At 40.7% G+C, this 19,169-nt stretch overlaps 1 protein-coding gene across 2 annotated transcripts in view; it reads right to left on the bottom strand.

The window, feature by feature from the left end:
* Positions 1-13,676, bottom strand: part of mapk9 (mitogen-activated protein kinase 9) — a 53,117-nt gene extending 39,441 nt beyond the window's left edge. Inside the window, exon 1 of one of the 2 annotated variants that reach the window (XM_034181189.1) lies at positions 13,476-13,676. The gene's annotated coding sequence lies outside the window, so the exon portion shown is untranslated. The remainder of the gene's footprint in view (positions 1-13,475) is intronic. The other variant, XM_034181187.1, reaches the window with a different exon arrangement.
* Between the last annotated feature and the right edge of the window lie 5,493 nt (positions 13,677-19,169).

Raw genomic sequence — 19,169 nt, 5'->3', positions numbered from 1 at the left:
ACTAAGTGTTCTTTCTCTGAGGTCCTTCGTGTTTGGTTGCACTGCCATGGAGAGTTCATGTGGAATACAGTCAACCAGGCAATTAAAAGACGAGCAGCTCAGCTGGAGTGAACCAAGCTCAGGAGGAGAGAGAGGACACAGGTTGCTTGTTTATGAATGTGGGCACCCTTCGGGTATTGTTTAACTTAAACATGTTTAACTTGTTTAACTAGTCATTTGATGTCTACGGTGTGTTTTTACATTATACAGCACAGTGAATTAGTGGTTAGCACTGTCACCTCATAACAAGAAAGTCATGGGTTCGATTCCCACCTGTGGCTTTTCTGTGTGGAGTTTGCATGTTCTCCCTGTGTTTGCATGGGTTTTCTCGACCTGCGCCGGTTTCCTCCCACATTTAAAGACATGGAGGTTAGTTGAATTGGAAAGTTTACAATTGTCCAGGTGTCCCTTGCAAAAGAGGTCTTGATCTCAATGGGACTAACCTGGTTAAATAAAGATTAAATTAAATTATATATTAAGTGTAGCTTCATTGTACTTTATGAGAGCAAGAGAACCACCAAAGGAGTGTTTGTTTTGGTAAATTGTTATAGAATGGCAATTTCAAGGCTCTGAAATATGGACATACAAGGGTAGGCTGAAAAGTTATAAGGCTCACTATGACGCAGTTAATGCATTAACTGTATCATAGTAGTACCAGTAGATTCAGTAGATTCTCACAAATCCAACAAGACCAAGCATTCATGATATGCAAACTCTTAAGGCTATGAAATTGGGTTATTAGTAAAAAAGTAGAAAAGGGGGTGTTCACACATCTGCTGTTGACGCTACAAACTCAAAACTATTATGTTCAAACTGCTTTTTTAGCAATCCTGTGAATCACTAAACTAGTATTTAGTTGTAGAACCACATTTTTTCATGATTTCTTCACATCTGCGAGGCATTAATTTTGTTGGTTTGGAACCAAGATTTTGCTTGTTTACTAGTGTGCTTGGGGTCATTGTCTTGTTGAAACACCCATTTCAAGGGCATGTCCTCTTCAGCATAAGGCAACATGACCTCTTCAAGTATTTTGACATATCCAAACTCATCCATGACACCTGGTATGCGATATATAGGCCCAACACCATAGTAGGAGAAACATGCCCATATCATGATGCTTGCCCCACCATGCTTCACTGTCTTCACTGTGAACCGTGGCTTGAATTCAGAGTTTGGGGGTCATCTCACAAACTGTCTGCAGCCCTTGGACCCAAAAAGAACAATTTTACTCTCATCAGTCCACAAAATATTCCTCCATTTTTCTTTAGGCCAGTTGATGTGTTATTTGGCAAATTGTAACCTCTTCTGCACGTCTTTTATTTAACAGAGGGAGTTTGCGGGGGATTCTTGCAAATAAATTAGCTTCACACAGGCGTCTTCTAACTGTCACAGCACTTACAGGTAACTCCAGACTGTCTTTGATCATCCAGGAGCTGATCAATGGTTGAGCGTTTGCCATTCTGGTTATTCTTCTATCCATTTTGATGGTTGTTTTCCATTTTCTTACACGCATCTGTTTTTTTTTTGTCCATTTTAAAGCATTGGAGACTACTTAGAAATGTATCCAGTATAAATAGTATAAGTATAAATAGGCAAAATTTCATAGTATTTCAGTGTTTCAGCCAATGCCCTTTGCTAATGATGTTGTCCATCATGTGCAATGTGATCTAATCTGATATTGCTGTCTCAGTTTTGAACATTGTTTAGTAATGTTTCCACATATCAAATTTATCATTAAGAAAAGCAAAAGCAGCAGGACATGATCGATGTTTGGATAACAGTACATAAAATGTATCTTCTCTCAGCCACAAACATGCATGTTGTCATTATGTGGATGTTGAAAATTTGTCTTTAATTCTTATTTTGGTCTAATTTGTCTTTTGGCCTAATGTTCATTTATACGTTGGTCATGATTTAAAAACCTAACCTGGCCATCAGAATACGTGCACCGTTTGTTCATAGTTTGTTCCTCATAAGTGGTATTCCACAACGAATACTAAATCAATAAATTACAGACATCAGTTATAACTTCTTAATGAAATACAACCCCAATTCCAATGAAGTTGGGACGTTGTGTAAAATGTAAATAAAAACAAAATACAGTGATTTTCAAATACTCTTCAACTTATATTCAGTTGAATACACCACAAAGACAAGATATTTAATGTTCAAACTGATAAACTTTATTGTTTTTGTGCAAATATTTGCTCATTTTGAAATGGAAGCGTGCAACACGTTTCCAAAAAGCTGGGACAGTGGTATGTTCACCACTGTGTTACATCACCTTTCCTTCTAACAACACTCAATTAGCGTTTGGGAACTGAGGACACTAATTGTTGAAGCTTTGTAGGTGGAATTCTTTCCCATTCTTGCTTGATGTACGACTTCAGTTGTTCAACAGTCCGGGGTCTCCGTTGTCATATTTTGCGCTACATAATGCGCCACACATTTTTAATGGGCGACAGGTCTGGACTGCAGGAAGGTCAGTCTAGTACCCGCACTCTTTTACTACGAAGCCACATTGTTGTAACACGTGGAGAATGTGGATTGGCATTGTCTTGCTGAAATAAGCAGGGTTGTTGCTTGGATGGCAGCATGTGTTGCTCCAAATCCTGGATGTACCTTTCAGCATTGATGGTGCCATCACAGATGTGTAAGCTGCCCATGCCATGGGCACTAACACACCCCCATACCATCACAGATGCTGGCTTTTGAACTTAGCACTGGTAACAATCTGGATGGTCTTTTCTCTCTTTTGTCCAGAGAACACAACATCCATGATTTCCAAAAACAATTTGAAACATGGACTCATCAGACTACAGCACACTTTTCCACTTTGCGTCTGTCCATTTCAAATGAGCTCAGGCCCAGAGAAGGCGACAGCGTTTCTGAATGTTGTTGATGTATGGCTTTTGCTTTGCATGGTAAAGTTTTAACTTTGACTTGTAGATGTAGCGGCAAACTGTGTTAACTGACAATGGTTTTCTGAAGTGTTCCTGAGCCAACACGGTAAGATCCTTTACCTAACAATGTTGGTTTTTAACGCAGTGCCACCTGAGGGATCGAAGGTCACAGGCTTTCAATGTTGGTTTTCGGCCTTGTCGCTTACGTGTCGAAAGTTCTCCAGATTCCCTGATTTTTCTGATTATATTATGGACTGTAGATGATGGATTCCCTAAATTCCTTGCAACTAAACATTGAGAAACATTGTTCTTAAACTGTTGGACTATTTTTTTCATGTAATTGTTCACAAAATGGTGATCCTTGCCCCATCTTTGCTTGTGAAGGGCTGAAACTTTTGGGGATGCTCCTTTTATACCCAATCATGAGTGCCCTCAGTTCCCAAATGCTTACTGAGTGTTGATAGAAGGAAAGGTGATGTAACACAGTGGTAAACATACCACTGTCCCAGCTTTTTTGAAACGTGTTGCAGGCATCCATTTCAAAATGAGCAAATATTTGCACAAAAACAATAAAGTTTATCAGTTTGAACATTAAATATCTTGTCTTTGTGGTGTATGCATCAGGTGTTTATTGCAGCGGATATGCAATGATATTCTGTTGTTGATAACATATGCTGAACAACAGTTTCCCATGTGGCTGTAAACCCACAGACACACAGTTCACTGGCACAGCAGTTCACAAATGTTAATCGGTACACTTTCATAACTAACATTTCAGAAGAAAAAGGCTGCAGTGACTGCAGCTGTATCAGAGCCAATGTAGAGCATTTTAAAATTAAACTGTTTTATCTGCAAATCGCCTTTCACAATGACAGATACTGATAAGCACAAAAATGCTGAATATCGACGTCGATAATTGGACACACAGATAAGTCAACCCCAATTTGAAATGGTGAATTCTGTGATATTTTTAGCGGTGTATTTACTTGTTGAAAGTCAGAAGCAATAGACCAGCTGTAACAATGTTAGAAAAACCCAAAGCAGCATCTTAGATTGAAAGCTGGGTATCACGTATAGGGGCCGAAATACATTTTTTAACCTACTTGCATTGGTGCTAGACACAAAAAAATTACTTGCACCAAAAAAAGTTACTTGCACAACCAAAAGTCCGTCTTATATCAACCTTAAAACTCCTCTGATGTGTCAGACTCTTCCTCTCTGGGGAGAGTTTGAGGGGAGAGCAGCAGCAGCGGCAGACAGATTTTTTATTTATTTATTTATTTATTTATTAACTACAGATGTATAATAAAACAAATGGTCACTGGTTGATAACACGATTATGACAGAGTTTGAGGGGAGAGAGAGTGAGGAACCTCAGCTGCAGCCATTTTTATTTCCACGTGCGCTAGCGAACTAATCGTCCGTGAAGATAATTTTATTAACTACACAGATGCATAATAAAACAAATGGTGACTGGTTTATAACTGGTTTATAAGTTTGAGGAGAGAGAGAGAGAGAGAGAGCGCGAGGAACCACAATGGCAACCAGTTTTTTTTTTCTTTTCTTTGTTTATATGTGCGCGCACGAACGGGACAGGAGGTCCTCAAACTGGAGCTCCCCGAATTGGGAACGTGTCATGAGGATGTCGTGAACCCAGGGACGGCGCTGCTGGCGACGTTTGTCAGCTTTCCACGTCTGTCTCAATTTGCCGAAAAAGTGCTGATGTCCACGTCTTTTCACAATTCCTGTGCTAGTCCAGACGACGTCCCGGATAAAACACAGCGTCCAGTTTGGAAATGAATGGCACATTCCACTGTTACGAGGAGATTTTGTCATGGAAACGAGCGGACGCTTCGCGCGTCACGACGGCAAGTGAGACAAAGAACATCTCCGTTTCAGAGTGCCAGAAGGACAAGCTGGGACATGCCTTTCAGTGCTTACCAGTCGAGTGAGTATCAGAGAAATTGTGGAAAGGTGGACGCGCAAAGCAACGCTGTGATGAAGCGTCACAGAACATGTTCTGGCATGTCCAGGCACATCCACAATTTCTTGGATAATCACTCGACTGAAAACCACCGACAGCTGTCTGAACGCCATCTCAAAGCCGTCCTGTGAGACCAAAACGGAGGTGGTTTTGTGTCGGTCCAGCAGTGAATCCATCATGACGCGCAAAGCGTCTGCTCGGCTTTCCACGACAAAATCTCTTGTTAAAAGTGAAATCTGCAGGAAAATGGGTGATGTCCAGCTCTTGTGATAACCAGAGAAAGTGCACACGATGGTCACGGATCCACAGAGCCATCCGTTTAGAAATGAAATGGTCGTTCAGCCTGTCGATGGCTCTGCTGAATAAAAGTAGTACTCTATGTTCACCTCGTTTCAACCATTTAATTGATTATATTGATTTTTGGAATTTTTACATCAATTTTATACTGTAAAATTAAACACTGCAGTATTGTTAAGGATTGATTTTTTTTTTTCCATCCCTAACATTTTGTCCACAAAGTTGATATATTGGCGGTAGGAAAAACAGGGACACATAAAGATTTGAGTGACTTTCATATGGGCTAAATTGTGAGGGCTGGACCATTAGTCCAGAGCATCTCAAAAAAACTGCAGCTCTTGTGTGATATTTTGGCTCTGTAGTAGTCAGTACCAACCAAACATGGTGCATGGAAGGAAAACCGGTGAACTTAAAATTATTTAATTAACCGGCAACAGGGTCATGGCTCATTGATGCACGTGGACAGCAAAGACTGGCCTGTGTGATCTGATGCATCAGTAGGATCTGCAGCTCATGTTTTGGTGTCAGATACCACAGCACACCTTCAGAGGTCAAATAGAGTCCATGCCTTAATGGGTCAGGGGTATTGTGTGGGTACTGGGTAGAGTGGAGCAATATTCATAAATACCGTGTGTGTGTAAAACAAGATCCAGACCACAAGTGGATAATCCTTGTTTTTATTTAAAAAACACCCCTGGAAGTACTATTTAGTTGTAATTTATTAGTGAATATGACCGTTGATGCACAATCAAAGCAATGTATGAAATAATGTGTGATTCATTTCAGTATTAATTTAGTGCATGATTCAACTCAACAATTATGTGTATAAATACACACCTTGTCATGTATTTGACAATAATTATGTGACTGTATGTAGACATATGCTGCATTTGTTTTACTCATTCGTTATTTTGGACACCTGTGTTAAAAAAATACAATTCCAAGCTTGAATCTGTGTGTCGCATGGGTGAAGCGAGCATAAAATAAAATATTGATGTTATTTTTAAGTAAACAAACATGTGTAAAGACAACCGGCAATGTCAAGCTCAACAAAACATTGAGGTCATTATAGCTGTGCCCCTCCCCCCCCCCCAATTTTTTTTTAAAAATTAAATTAAAAAGAACTGTATCAATTTTCCCACTCTTTGCCTTGTTACATTAAATAGATTCACGGTGTCTCAAAATTTTGCTCAGATCACTCTGATCCCTGCAAACTTACACACACTCATCTTCAACCGCTTAATCCAACGAAGGGTTGCGTGGGGCTGGATCCTATCCCAGCAGTCAAGGAGCGCAAGGCGTGGCACACCCTGGACAGGACACCAGTCTGTCGCAGGGCCACAACAAGCACATTTACACCCTCACGCACACCAACGAACAGTTTAAAGTTTCTAGCTTCCACCTGGGAAGAAGCCGGAGTACCCGGAGAGAACCCACACAAACACGGGGAGAACATGCAAACGCCACACAAAAAGGCCACAAGTGGGAATCGAACCCACGACCTTCTCACTGTGAGGCAACAGTGTTAACCACTAAGCCACCGTGCTGCCCCCTGCAAACTCTTCTCCTGCAAATGCTGTAAAAGGGCTGCAGGGATGGATGCCCCCGCCACACCCAAGTACTCTGGGTCTATCACATCCAGCATTACGTCCAAGGTGAGCATGGTGGAAAATGTAAGAGCAGCATCTTCATCTTCCAAAGTCAATGCAAGGAATAAAGATTTAGATATATCAAATGCTGGTTGCAGACTTTGGTATTGCAGAAAACGTTCTGGTGCTGTGTCGCATTATGTAACCTTGAAATGCCGACACGCAACAGTATGCCAAGAATTTATGAAGTATATAGTTTATCTTCCTATGTTGTGGCATTTTTCACGTCAGTGCATTCAGTGACACTGTGCAATGCAAATAGGGGAAGCTGGGGCACAGTGGATCAGAAATGTTGTTGTGTGGCAGCATAAACACATTATGCATAGGTTTAGGTCATTCTATTGTGGATTTAATACAGCAAGATATTGTTTATAAGGCTGTGTTATTTATTTCTCCCCAAGTGTAATTTATAGGTGTTTAAAATCGATTTAAAAAATTTTTGAGTCACTGTGCCCCAGACACTAATTCACTGGGCCCAGTGAATTAGTGTCTGGGGCACAGTGAGTCAGCTTAGAATATAATGAAAAAACACATGGTTATAAAGATTTCTTCAAGATGATTAAATATATGCTGATACACATACAAACTATAATCCAGCAAACCAGCTATGTAATGTGTGAGTGTCTTATATAGTGATATAAGTCCTTTAGAAGCTATTATAAATACAACTGTCATCATTTCTGTTCAAACATGAAAAAAGTTATCTTCTTCTTTTTCTTTCGGCTGTTCCTGTTAGGGGTCGCCACAGCAGATCAATCGTTTCCATCTCACCCTGTCCTCTGTATCTTCCTCTGTCACACCAACCACCTGCATGTCCTCCCTAAGCACATCCATAAACCTCCTCTTTGGCCTCCCTCTTCTCCTCCTGCCTGGTGGCTCCATCCTCAGCATCCTTCTCCATATATACCCTGGGTCTCTCCTCTGCACATGTCCAAACCATCTCAATCTCACCTCTCTGACTTTGTCTCCAAACCGTCCTACCTGAGCTGTCCCTCTGATATGTTCATTCCTAATCTTGTCCATTCTTGTCACTCCCAAAGAGAATCTCAACATCTTCAGCTCTGCCACCTCCAGCTCTGCCTCCTGTCTTTTTGTTAGTGCCACCGTCTCTAAGACGTACAACATAGCTGGTCTCACTACTGTCTTGTAAACTTTCCCCTTCACTCTTGCTGATATTCTTCGGTCACAAATCACTCCTGCCACCTTTCTCCACCCACTCCACCCTGCCTGCACTCTCTTCTTCACCTTTCGACCACACTCTCCATTACTTTGAACCATTGACCACAAATATTTAAACTCATCTACTTTTGCCACTTCTACTCCTTGTAACTGCACTATTCCACTGGGCTCCCTCCCATTCACACACATGTACTCAGTCTTGCTTCTACTGACTTTCATTCCCCTTCTCTCCAAACCATATCTTCACCTCTCCAGACTAGACTCAACTTGCTCTCTACTCTCACTACAGATCACAATGTCATCTGCAAACATCATAGTCCATGGGGACTCCTGTCTGATCTCATCCGTCAACCTGTCCATCACCACTGCAAACAAGAAAGGGCTCAGAGCTGATCCTTGGTGTAATCCCACCTCCACCTTGAATGAGTCTGTCATTCGGACTGCGCATCTCACCGCTGTCACACTATTCTTGTTCATGTCCTGCACTACCCTAACATACTGCTCTGCCACTCCAGACTTCCTCATACAATACCACAGCTCTTCTCTTGGCACCCTATCATAAGCTTTTCTAAGTCCACAAACACACAATGTAACTCTTTCTGGCCTTCTCTGTACTTCTCCAACAGTATTCTCAGAACAAACATTGCATCTGTAGTGCTCTTTCTCAGTATGAAACCATATTGCTGCTCACAGATCTTCACTTGTTTTCTAAGCCTAGCTTCTACTACTCTTTCCCATAACTTAATGCTCTGGCTGATCAACTTTATGCCTCTGTAGTTACTGCAGCTCTGCACATCACCCTTGTTCTTGAAAATAGGAACCAGCACACTTTGTCTCCACTCCTCAGGCATCCTCTCACTTTCCAAGATTTTATTAAACAATCTGGTTAGAAACTCTACTGCCATCTCTCCTAGACATTTCCATGCCTCCACTGGAATGTCATCTGGACCAACTGCCTTTCCACTCTTTATCCTCTTCATAGCAGCCCTCACTTCTTCCTTACTAATCTCTTGTACTTCCTGGTTTACTCTCACCACATCATCCAGCCTTTTCTCTCGCTCATTTTCTGTATTCATCAGCTCTTCAAAATATTCCCTCCACCTTCTCAGCGCACACTCCTCACTAGGGATGGGTATCGAGAACCGGTTCCTTTCGGGTATCGTTAAGAAATTATTCGATCCACCGACATCAATAAGCTTTGTGCTTAACGATTCTGTTATCGGTCCTTCAGAGTGGCCGTTATTTTGGCGGGTGTTTGTCAGGAAAATGATCATTTTTCTACATTGATTACAGACCCTGCAGCGGGTCCTTAATCAACTTTTCTGCAGCGCGGCTTTGCTTTGAACCTTGAACCAATCGAAGCGTGGTTCGCAGATTGAAGCAATGCTTCGGTCGATTGCTTCGTTTATTTCTTTCTTTCGCTTAATTTTCCCCTGCTAAATCCCTAAAGAGCATACGTCTGTGAGTATTATTTACCTTTTCTATGTTAAACCGACCTGTTATAGTCTTCTGAAACAGTTGATAGATGTATTTTATAACTTAAAAACGGGAGCGATGCTAACATGTTAGCATGTCTATGGCATTTTCAATGTTAAAAGTTAGCATTTAGTAATTGCAGCCGTCATCATGTTTGGGTGCATTTATTTTCAAATTGTAATATTCCTTAAATTTACTTTTGCTTATATATTAATAATCTAATGATTATTATATACAATTTTAGAGAAAGAGACAAAAAGAACCTGAATAGAAACACAACAGAAAATATATAATATCAACTAACATAAATAAATCAATACATACAGAAATAAATGTTTCCTGTGAACACCTAGTGACTCTTACGCCTCCATTTCATCCCTGTCTTATTTAAGTTTAATGACAGTTTGTTTCGGTCAAACCATATTTTCAGTTTGTTAATTTCTTCAGTGATTTCCTCCAGAACTATCTGCCAAACTAGAAAACTGCTGCATCCTAGTAAGAGCAGAATACTACTGGAATGAATTTGAATAAGGAAAGTTGTATTTTTTTTCTCACCTAAATGGATTCAGCACTCACTCCAGTTTATTGTCTGGAATAGTCCCAGATTGCATTCTAGAATTCAAACATTTTCGTGCAGGTGGTGTTGGGGGGTAATTTTGGGTTTCAGCTTTTTTTGTTTTTCACCACTTTCATCCCTGAATATGAGTTGTTATTCACTTTTGTGCGGATTAAAGTTACTAACTGGGACTCCTGTCTTGTTGCGAGAAAGAAACGAGAATCATCCTCCGTTCTGTTCACACAGCTCCAAATGTTGCACGGTTCTCTGACAAGTCAAGATAGAACGATAGAATTCAGTCTGAATTAATAACTTCAAAGCGAAACACAGTTTTGTTTATTTTTATTTATGTCCAGAGATCAAGGATACAGTGACTAATTTCATATTTATTTACTTTAAGACTCAAGGAAATACATAGAAAACCTGTAAAGCCTACTTTTAGTACAAAATTCATGAGGTATCGATAAGGGAATCGATAAGGAGTTGGATCGATAATGGCATCGATATCGATAAAACCTTATCAATATCCATCCCTACTCCTCACTTGTCAGCACATTAAAATGTACATTTTTTACCACTCTAACCTGCTGCACATCCTTTCCGGCTCTGTCCCTTTGTCTTGCCAATCGGTACAAGTCCTTTTCTCCTTCCTTACTATTCAACTTCTTGTACAGCTCGCAATATGCCTTTTCCTTCGCTTTTGCCACTTCTCTTTTCACCTTACGCCGCATCTCCTTGTACTCCTGTCTACTTTCTTCATCTCTCCGGCTATCCCAAAACTTTTTCGCTAACCTCTTTCTCCTTATGCTTTCCTGGACCTCTTCAGTCCACCACCAAGTCTCTTTGTCTTCCTTCCACTGTCCAGATGTCATACCCAGTACTGTCCTAGCTGTCTCCCTCACCACATCTGCAGTACTTTTTCAGTTGTCCAAAATTGCTTCCCCTCCAACCAGTGCTTCTCTCACCTGCTCGCTAAATTTCACACAACAGTCTTCCTCCTTCAGCTTCCACCATCTGATCCTTTCTTGAGCACTCACTCTCTTCTTCTTCTTTACCTCTAAAGTCATCCTACAAACAATCATCCTATGCTGTCTAACGACACTCTCTCCTGCCACCACCATACAGTCTCTGATTTCTTTTAGCTTGCATCTCCTATAAAGAATGTAGTCCACCTGTGTGCACCTTCCTCCACTCTTATAGGTTACCCTGTGCTCCTCCCTTTTCTTAAAGTAGGTATTCACCACAGCCATTTCCACAAATTATAGAAATAATTTATGGAAAAATAAATGTATAAGCTTCAACAAGTAATGTTTGTCATCGACTTGATACTGGGCTTAGTAAATCACTTTCTTGACTGATTCACTGTGCCCAAGGTGCATGTGACACACGAGTCATGTTATCAAACAGGTGATAGTCTGGAGAAGACATAACACATACTCTCAGCTGGACGGGGTAGTCTTCTAACTAATACAATTTTTTTGGGCCGTCTTTCCTCTGTTGTGAGAAATAAATACAAAGACACTGACATCCACAAAATTTACTTTTGATACGAAAAAACTGACTTCACTTGCCACTTAGTTTTACCCTTAATATATCCAAAAACAAAATACTAATTTATAAGGGGTATGTCTTTATGCATAAAAATATGGCATAACTGCTGCAAATATATATGTAGTCTTGCAGATACAGCTACTGATTCACTGTGCCCCGTGACTCACCGTGCCCTGGTTTCCCCTACTGTCTGCAGAATTATCAGCATAATCTGATATAAATATTAGACAACCCTGGTAGCACACAAGTTGTACTCTCATCTCTACTGATATATTTGTAGTAACTTATCCAGAGCATCGCCATGTATTACAATATGAATCATTTCAGAATGCACAGTTGTATGCAAAAGTTTGGGCACCCCTGATGATTTCCATGATTTTCCTTTATAAATCATTGGTTGTTTGGATCAGCAATTTCAGTTAAATATATCATATAGCAGACAAACAGTGATATTTGAGAGGTGAAATGAAGTTTCTCAGATTTACAGAAAGTGTGCAATAATTAAACAAAATTAGGCAGGTGCATAAATTTGCACATCCCAACAGAAAAAAATACATCAATATTTAGTAGATCCTCCTTTGGCAGAAATAGTATCTAAACGCTTCCTATAGCTTCCAATGTGAGTCTGGATTCTGGTTGATGGTATTTTGGACCAATCTTCTTTACAAAACACCTCCAGTCCAGTCAGGTTTGTTGGTTTCCGAACATGGACAGCCTGCTTAAAAAAAAAAAAAAATCACACCACAGACCTTCAATAATATTCAGGCCTGGGGAGTGAGATGTCCAAATCGATGCCTGACCTAGATAACATTATACAGATACAAATAAGGGGAACTTACAACACAACAGATTTGCACTGATCTCAAAAATGACCCAGCCAACTGGCAAAAAAAGTGGAAATCCACCAAAAAGTGGAGATTTTTCATCTCTGACTTACACTGATGTCTGCATGCTACCATGCGTTACTCATCTCCACACCAGGAACGACTTGGGGATGAAGGACCTTGCTTCTTAGTTGTCTGTCTGGTGCAGAATTGGGCACCGTAGTCTCATTTGAGGGTAGGCGATAAAGGGGTTAAATGAAAGAGCATATGACGCAAAAATTGTACTTCTGAGGACAGCCTCATTATCATTATTCACATTAAATCTCGCAAAAACTTAACAAAACCGCTCCCCAAAATACATTAATAACTACATAATGCAATTTTTAAGGTTCAAGAAAATAAAGGTTACTTCATTTAGAGCTCTATTGCAGGTGCACCATTGATACCCACTGACTTCCTAGTCAGCAAATTGTAGAGGGAAAAAGGCTTGTCCCATTAAAAAAAAATAAAAAAGAGCATAGCGCTCAGACAGTCCTTTGGTAACAATATAACAGTAAGGATGTTAAAATCGTAAATTTGTCATTTGATGGTGTGTCTGGATGGACAGCTGTTTCTGACTTCCTGGGGTTTGGAGAACAAGAGGAGCCAACCAGATGGTTCGTTTTGGGCACCAAAATGACCAGAATACAATTGTACAACGAATAGTTGGTACGTTAAGTGGAAAAAGAAAAAAACAAATCGGTCTAAAAACTAACTAATTTCCACAGCCAGCGTGCGTGCTTTAAAATCCACAGAGGGGTATGAAGTCAGCACGGCCGCACCACCACCATATCAATGAGCCGCCTCAGCCAAGTCCCAGCAACACCGACCCGGCGGAATTACACTGTTTGTCCGGCTGCAGGCTCAACGGGCCTTGCTCGCCTCTTTTTCACTTCTGACGGGGGCTCTGCGGTAGTGCAGCCGGAGCTGAGGACAGCTCGGACCGAGCGGAGGCGGCGGCGCAGCGGCGGGACTTACCTTCTCCCGTCGCCGCTCCCAGAGCACTCCCGCGCATCGAAAACACAGAAGACACGCTCCCTCCGTCTATAAGACAAAAACCCAGGCTTCAAAAAGTTTATGACACCGTCTGAGCCAGCTGTCAATCCCGGATGGATGTCCCCAAAATTCGACAGCGCACAGTGACGGTGCGGAGGAATACACGACGCCGCCACAACAAGCGGAGGGCACGCGAGTGACGTCATCACGCAACGTGCTACGTGGGGGAAAAGTTTCGTGGCTGAAGTTGAATCAAACTTTTCTTTGTTACATTTTCATATATTGAATTGGGAAAAAAAATAATTACCTTATTTTCCTTTTTTCATTGCTGTTTTGTTATTATTATTATTATTATTATTATTCATAGTAGTAGTTGTAGTAGCAGTGGTAAAAGTATTTAATCATTCATTACTTTTCTGCTGCTTAAAAGGTGTCTGAGTCACACTTGCAGTTATCTTTAATAAATTTCAGTCAGTCAGTCATTTGTATCCGTTTACTCCAATTAAGGGCTATTATTATTATTATTATTATCAGTATTACTAGTCATAATAATAATAATAACTAATAACATTAGTGGTAGTATGAGCAGTAATAGCAAAAGTAAGAAGAGGAAGAAAGGTCACATTGCATTTTTTTTTCAAACATGGGAGTTTTCACACAATCGTGCGTAAACAATAGTTTAAATAATCTTTAACCACAATTATAATTTTTTAAAAATGATGTTAATTCTAATAATATTACGATTGCTGTTGAAATGCTCAACTAAATTTATTACAAAAATAGTTTCCTTTTTCATAATGCCTCTCTCTTCTCATTCATTCATTCAAGATAGATAGATTCCAAAAAGAAGTGGTATCAGAGATCCCACCCATCACATGGCCCATCAACTGACCAATCATCAACTAACTTCTATTAGTATATTACCTATTACATGATGGATACATAGCTAGTGTAGCTAGGAGGCAACAACTTGTAAAACTGTAAATTTACTTTTATCAGACGTTTTTCTGTTCTTGTTTTGCATGTTTGAAAATTCTTTGTTGCCCTTTGTTTATTTGATCTTTGATCTTTTTAGAACGGCCTAAGCAGTGGGCCACACCCATGAGTCTGGTCTCCTTGAGGTTTCTACCCCTAAAAAAAGCCTGAGGGAGTTTTTCCTTGTCACTGTTGCCTATGTGCTTGCTCAGGGAGTTGGTAAGGTTAGACCTTATCCTTGTGAAGTACCTTGGGGCGAATTATGGTATGATTTTGTGCTATATTGTGAATAAACTGAATTGAGACAGCTGTAAGTGGTCTCATAGTGTACAGGGACACAGCCAGTTATTTATTTATTTTTAGGGAATGGTGGAATGGGGCTCACCTGGTTGAGCTTTTTGTCATGCAAACAAACATTTTGTATGGTTTGTAGCTGATGGCTCTGACAAAAAGACAAGAGGCATAGCTGGAGGTGGCAAAGCTGGTGATGCTGTGATTTTCTTTGGGAATGACGAGAATGGACAGGATTAGGAAAAAGTAAAGACTGAGGTGGTTTGGAAATGTGCCAAGGAGCAACATGGGGTACATCAGGAGAGGGATGCTGAGGATGGAGTGGGCAGGCAAGAGGAGGCCAAAGAGGAGGCTTATGGATGTGTTGAGGGAGGACATGCAGGTGGTTGGTGTGGCAGAAGATGGTGCAGAGGACAGGGTGAGATTGAGAAGGATGATGCGCTGTGATGACCCTAAATGGGAGAAAAGACAAAGAAGATGAGTTATGCTAAAATAACAAAAATCTACTTATCAAGTTTTCTTGTGTCTGTGTTTAAATTGCACGACAGATTGTGTGTCAAATCAACATTATGTAAAGGACATAAATAAAAATAAAGTGTTTGATGGTGCACCACATTCTAGAGGCTAACTTGTGCCAAAATCTCTCACTCAGTCACTCACCTTCAACAGGTTTCTCCAGTTAAGGGTCACGGGCTGGAGCCTATCCCAGCAGTCATTGTGCATGAGGCGGTGTACACCCTGTCACAAGGCCACATATAAACAAACAAACACACCCGCACAATTTAAAGTTTCCAATCCAACTAACCTACATGTCTCTGGATGTGGGAGCTGGAGCACCAGGAAGGAACCCACACAAACCCAGGGAGAACATGCAAACTCCACACAGAAAGGCCACAGGTGGGAATCGAGCCCATGACCTTTTTGCTGTGAGGCAACAGTGCTAACCACTAATCCATGCTGCCCTGTGCAAAATCTCTGACTCATAATAATAAAAATCACATACCTGGGGCCTGTACTACGAAGCGGGTTAACTTACTCAGATGTAACCCAGGGTTAACTTCTTAAACCGGGGTTGACAAAACCTGGTGTTCTCAAGTGGTGTTAATCGGTACTACGACACTGATTAAGATGTTGATTTGTTGAACCTGTGTTAACCTAATTGGAGTTTGTGTGTGTTCACATAAAAGGGGCAGGTTGCAGCACACGTCACCATTTTTTCAATGATGGCGCGGTCACCTTACTTTACCGGAGAAGAATGCACGATTATTATGCGGAGCTACGAAGAATTTAAATTAACGTTAAGGGGGAAATCGAACACATCGTCTGCCAATAAAGCAAGACAGGCTTGTTGGCAACGTATTGCTGATCGGGTAAATGCTTAAGTGCAATTCAATTGTTCTCCAAATCTGTTACAGATGATTAACCTGTGGAATGTCTGATATGTGTAAAATAATGACCTTCTTTCATTAATTACGCCCAGATGCAACACGATTCAGAAGTGGGCATAGGCCTACTAATAAATGTTAGGTTAATTTAATGTTTCCTAAATAGGCTACCTATCTAAGGATTTAAAGCCATTAATGGTCGTTCTGTTAACATAGTTACATATATATCACTTTGGAATGAAGGTTATCCAACAGGACAGCCCCATGTGGGGAGAAAAACAATGTGAAATATGTAATTATAGTAATTGTATATTAGAATATTTAGAAAAATCACCCAAACCAAAGCAACCCTTATGTGGCTGAAATAAGTGAAAAGAAGGTGAGCTTAGAGTGGACTACACGATAATGGGTATATGAAATAGCCCGAATAGAACGGCTATACCTGCACATTGATACTGTGAAAAGATTTGCGATTGACATAATCGCCCTCGTGCTCTCCCAGGGGTGCACTGATTGGGATTTGCGTGCAGTCAATGGCTCCTATTACTCTTGGGAAACCTAGGAGAAATTATTGATAAGCCCCACTTTGCCTGGACATGTATTACACCTATTTTGATATTAGTAATTATGTTGGGGAAAGTGTAATGCACGGACCCACAACAGGGGGCGCAAATGAACGGTCAATAGATAATCCAATAAATACAATTTATTGTGGCAAATGTGCACAACAGGTCAAATACTGCTTTTAGACAGTCGATCACAAAATACAATAGGTGACGTGTGGGCAGGCCCGAGGGTAGGAGACGCCTATCCAGAGAAGAGCCGGGGCCCACAAGGTTCCGCCGCCAACGAAGACCTGCAGTATACTGAAGCCGCCAAGTCACGAGTCCCCAGGTGGCCTCTGCTTCCAGCTGTCAGATCCGGTACTGCTGGCAGGAACAAAAACAGGTTAATGGTGGGTGTGTGGACACCCAGTAAGCAGTCAGCAAACTCAGTTCTTTCTGGAGTGACAAGTCCTTCACTCTCAGGTAGCAGGAAAACCAGTTCATGCAGTGCCTACTGAACACGAAGAGATTTAGGAGCGGAATCGCCGACTCCTCCAAATATCCAACACACCAGCTCCAAGCTGTTAGTTACGGTAGGTGACGACTGCAAACAGGTTAGCATTCAATATGTGCAAACGGCACAGAGAGGCTGAAAAGGTTACCTTTGTGGTAAACAGATATCTCGGCAGAGATGTGGCGTCTCCTCCAGGCTTTTATGGTGCAGTGATGATGATTACTGACAGCTGTCAGTCCTGGCTCCTGGGTAGTAACTGCGCCCTCTGGTGCCTGAAACCCGACTACAGGCAGGGCGCCCTCTGGCGTAGGCCAGCAGTACCTCCTCTCCGGGCGGCCCACACAACAAATTACCCGCGATTTGCATAGAACCCTTCTTTGATTTGCATTGCGGATAAATGGCCAGGGAAAACAACAAATGCATCCAACAGTTTAGATAGAGCAAGTACTACCTTGCGAATCATATGACATACAGTATTCTTGCTCAGATGTTCAGCATCACCGATGGAATACATAAATTGTCCACTGGCAAAATATCTAAGTGCAAGGCACATTATCTGCTCGATCATCAGGGCATTGCTACGATGGGTGATGTTACAGACGTCTGGCCCGATCAGCTGACAAAGATAACAAATTCCCTTGGCTGATAATCTATATCTTTCATGGAGAATATCGTCCGGGTATGTCAGCAGATTCTGGCAGTCTTTAAAAGCCTTCGCCCTGCAAAGAGAGACCCTCACAATTCAATATCAAGCCCAATATCAAACGGCTCATCCAGGTAGGCCAGCATTGTCTTTCGGAGTGATTGAAGGTGGATGGGCGGTACTTATAAAGGGAGTGGTTAAGCGAAAACCTCAAGCTAACCGAGAACATAACCTGCTCAGAGCAGGTTTGGCACACAGCGTAAATTGCCGTGGCAGCATACCTCGGTCAAAACCTATCCACCTTTCATAGTATGGGTTAACCGGGAAGTTACTCCACACGTCATCAACTTACTCCCAAAGTTACCCTGATAAGCCAGTAACCCCACTTCGTAGTACAGTCCCCTGGTGTTTGTAATTGTAAATATCATGTTTTCACACGAGAATCAAACTCCCAAGGGATTTAAGATATAATTGGTAATCTGTCATGATGTAATAATTTCCTTTATGAGGATGGAGAAAAGAGATAGTGCAGACTTAGTAAAATGCTTGTTTTGATTTATTATGTCAGATTTAAAAAATATATTTGAGTTAGTGTGTTGTCATTATGTCAATTTGTAAGAAAGGAGAAATAAACAGAAAAGCAACTGATCATTTTCATTAGAATGTTCTGTTTATTGATTGATAGTGCCTATTTGCTATAAAAATATACAGTATAAAATACAATCACAGATTGAAAAAAATCAAATCCATCTCTTATACCCCTTTAAAATAAAAATCAGATAAATACAGATTATAATAATTAATATTATAAAACCATACAAATAGTTGAAAATTACTAATAAGACTCACGGTATATTTTTCGGGATGTGGGTGTAGTTTAAATAAATGTCTTGAATGTCTTTTAAAATGCAAATTCTGTGATATAAATAAGAAGAAATCAGACATGTCTGGGGAAAGGGTTCATGCCATAGCGCAAACTGACAATGGATGCCACAATTCTGTGACAGAGTAAAAATGTTTTAAATGTTAATGGAATTAGAAGAAGATATAATAGCAAAACATCAAAAGTATCAAGTAATAATGCAAATGTTTGATAGACTGGAATTTCCTTCTTGTACCTTTTGAGAAAAAAAAAAAAATCATAGGGTTACTGGTCCCATCCTGTAACCCCATCAGGCACAATAATCACATGTGTGCAACAAAAAAGTTAAGAAAATATTTTCCATAAGTCAAGAGAAAATACATGTTTAATTCCCACATATCTCAATATGAAAAAGAGTCCAGAAGCCATCAGTTAAAACAAAAAAAAAAAATCCACTTTCA

Source organism: Thalassophryne amazonica, chromosome 11 (genome assembly GCF_902500255.1).
Source record: "Thalassophryne amazonica chromosome 11, fThaAma1.1, whole genome shotgun sequence".
Classification (NCBI taxonomy): domain Eukaryota; kingdom Metazoa; phylum Chordata; class Actinopteri; order Batrachoidiformes; family Batrachoididae; genus Thalassophryne; species Thalassophryne amazonica.
The sequence above is the reverse complement of the archived record's forward strand: the minus strand, read 5'-3'. Positions and strand labels throughout refer to the sequence as shown.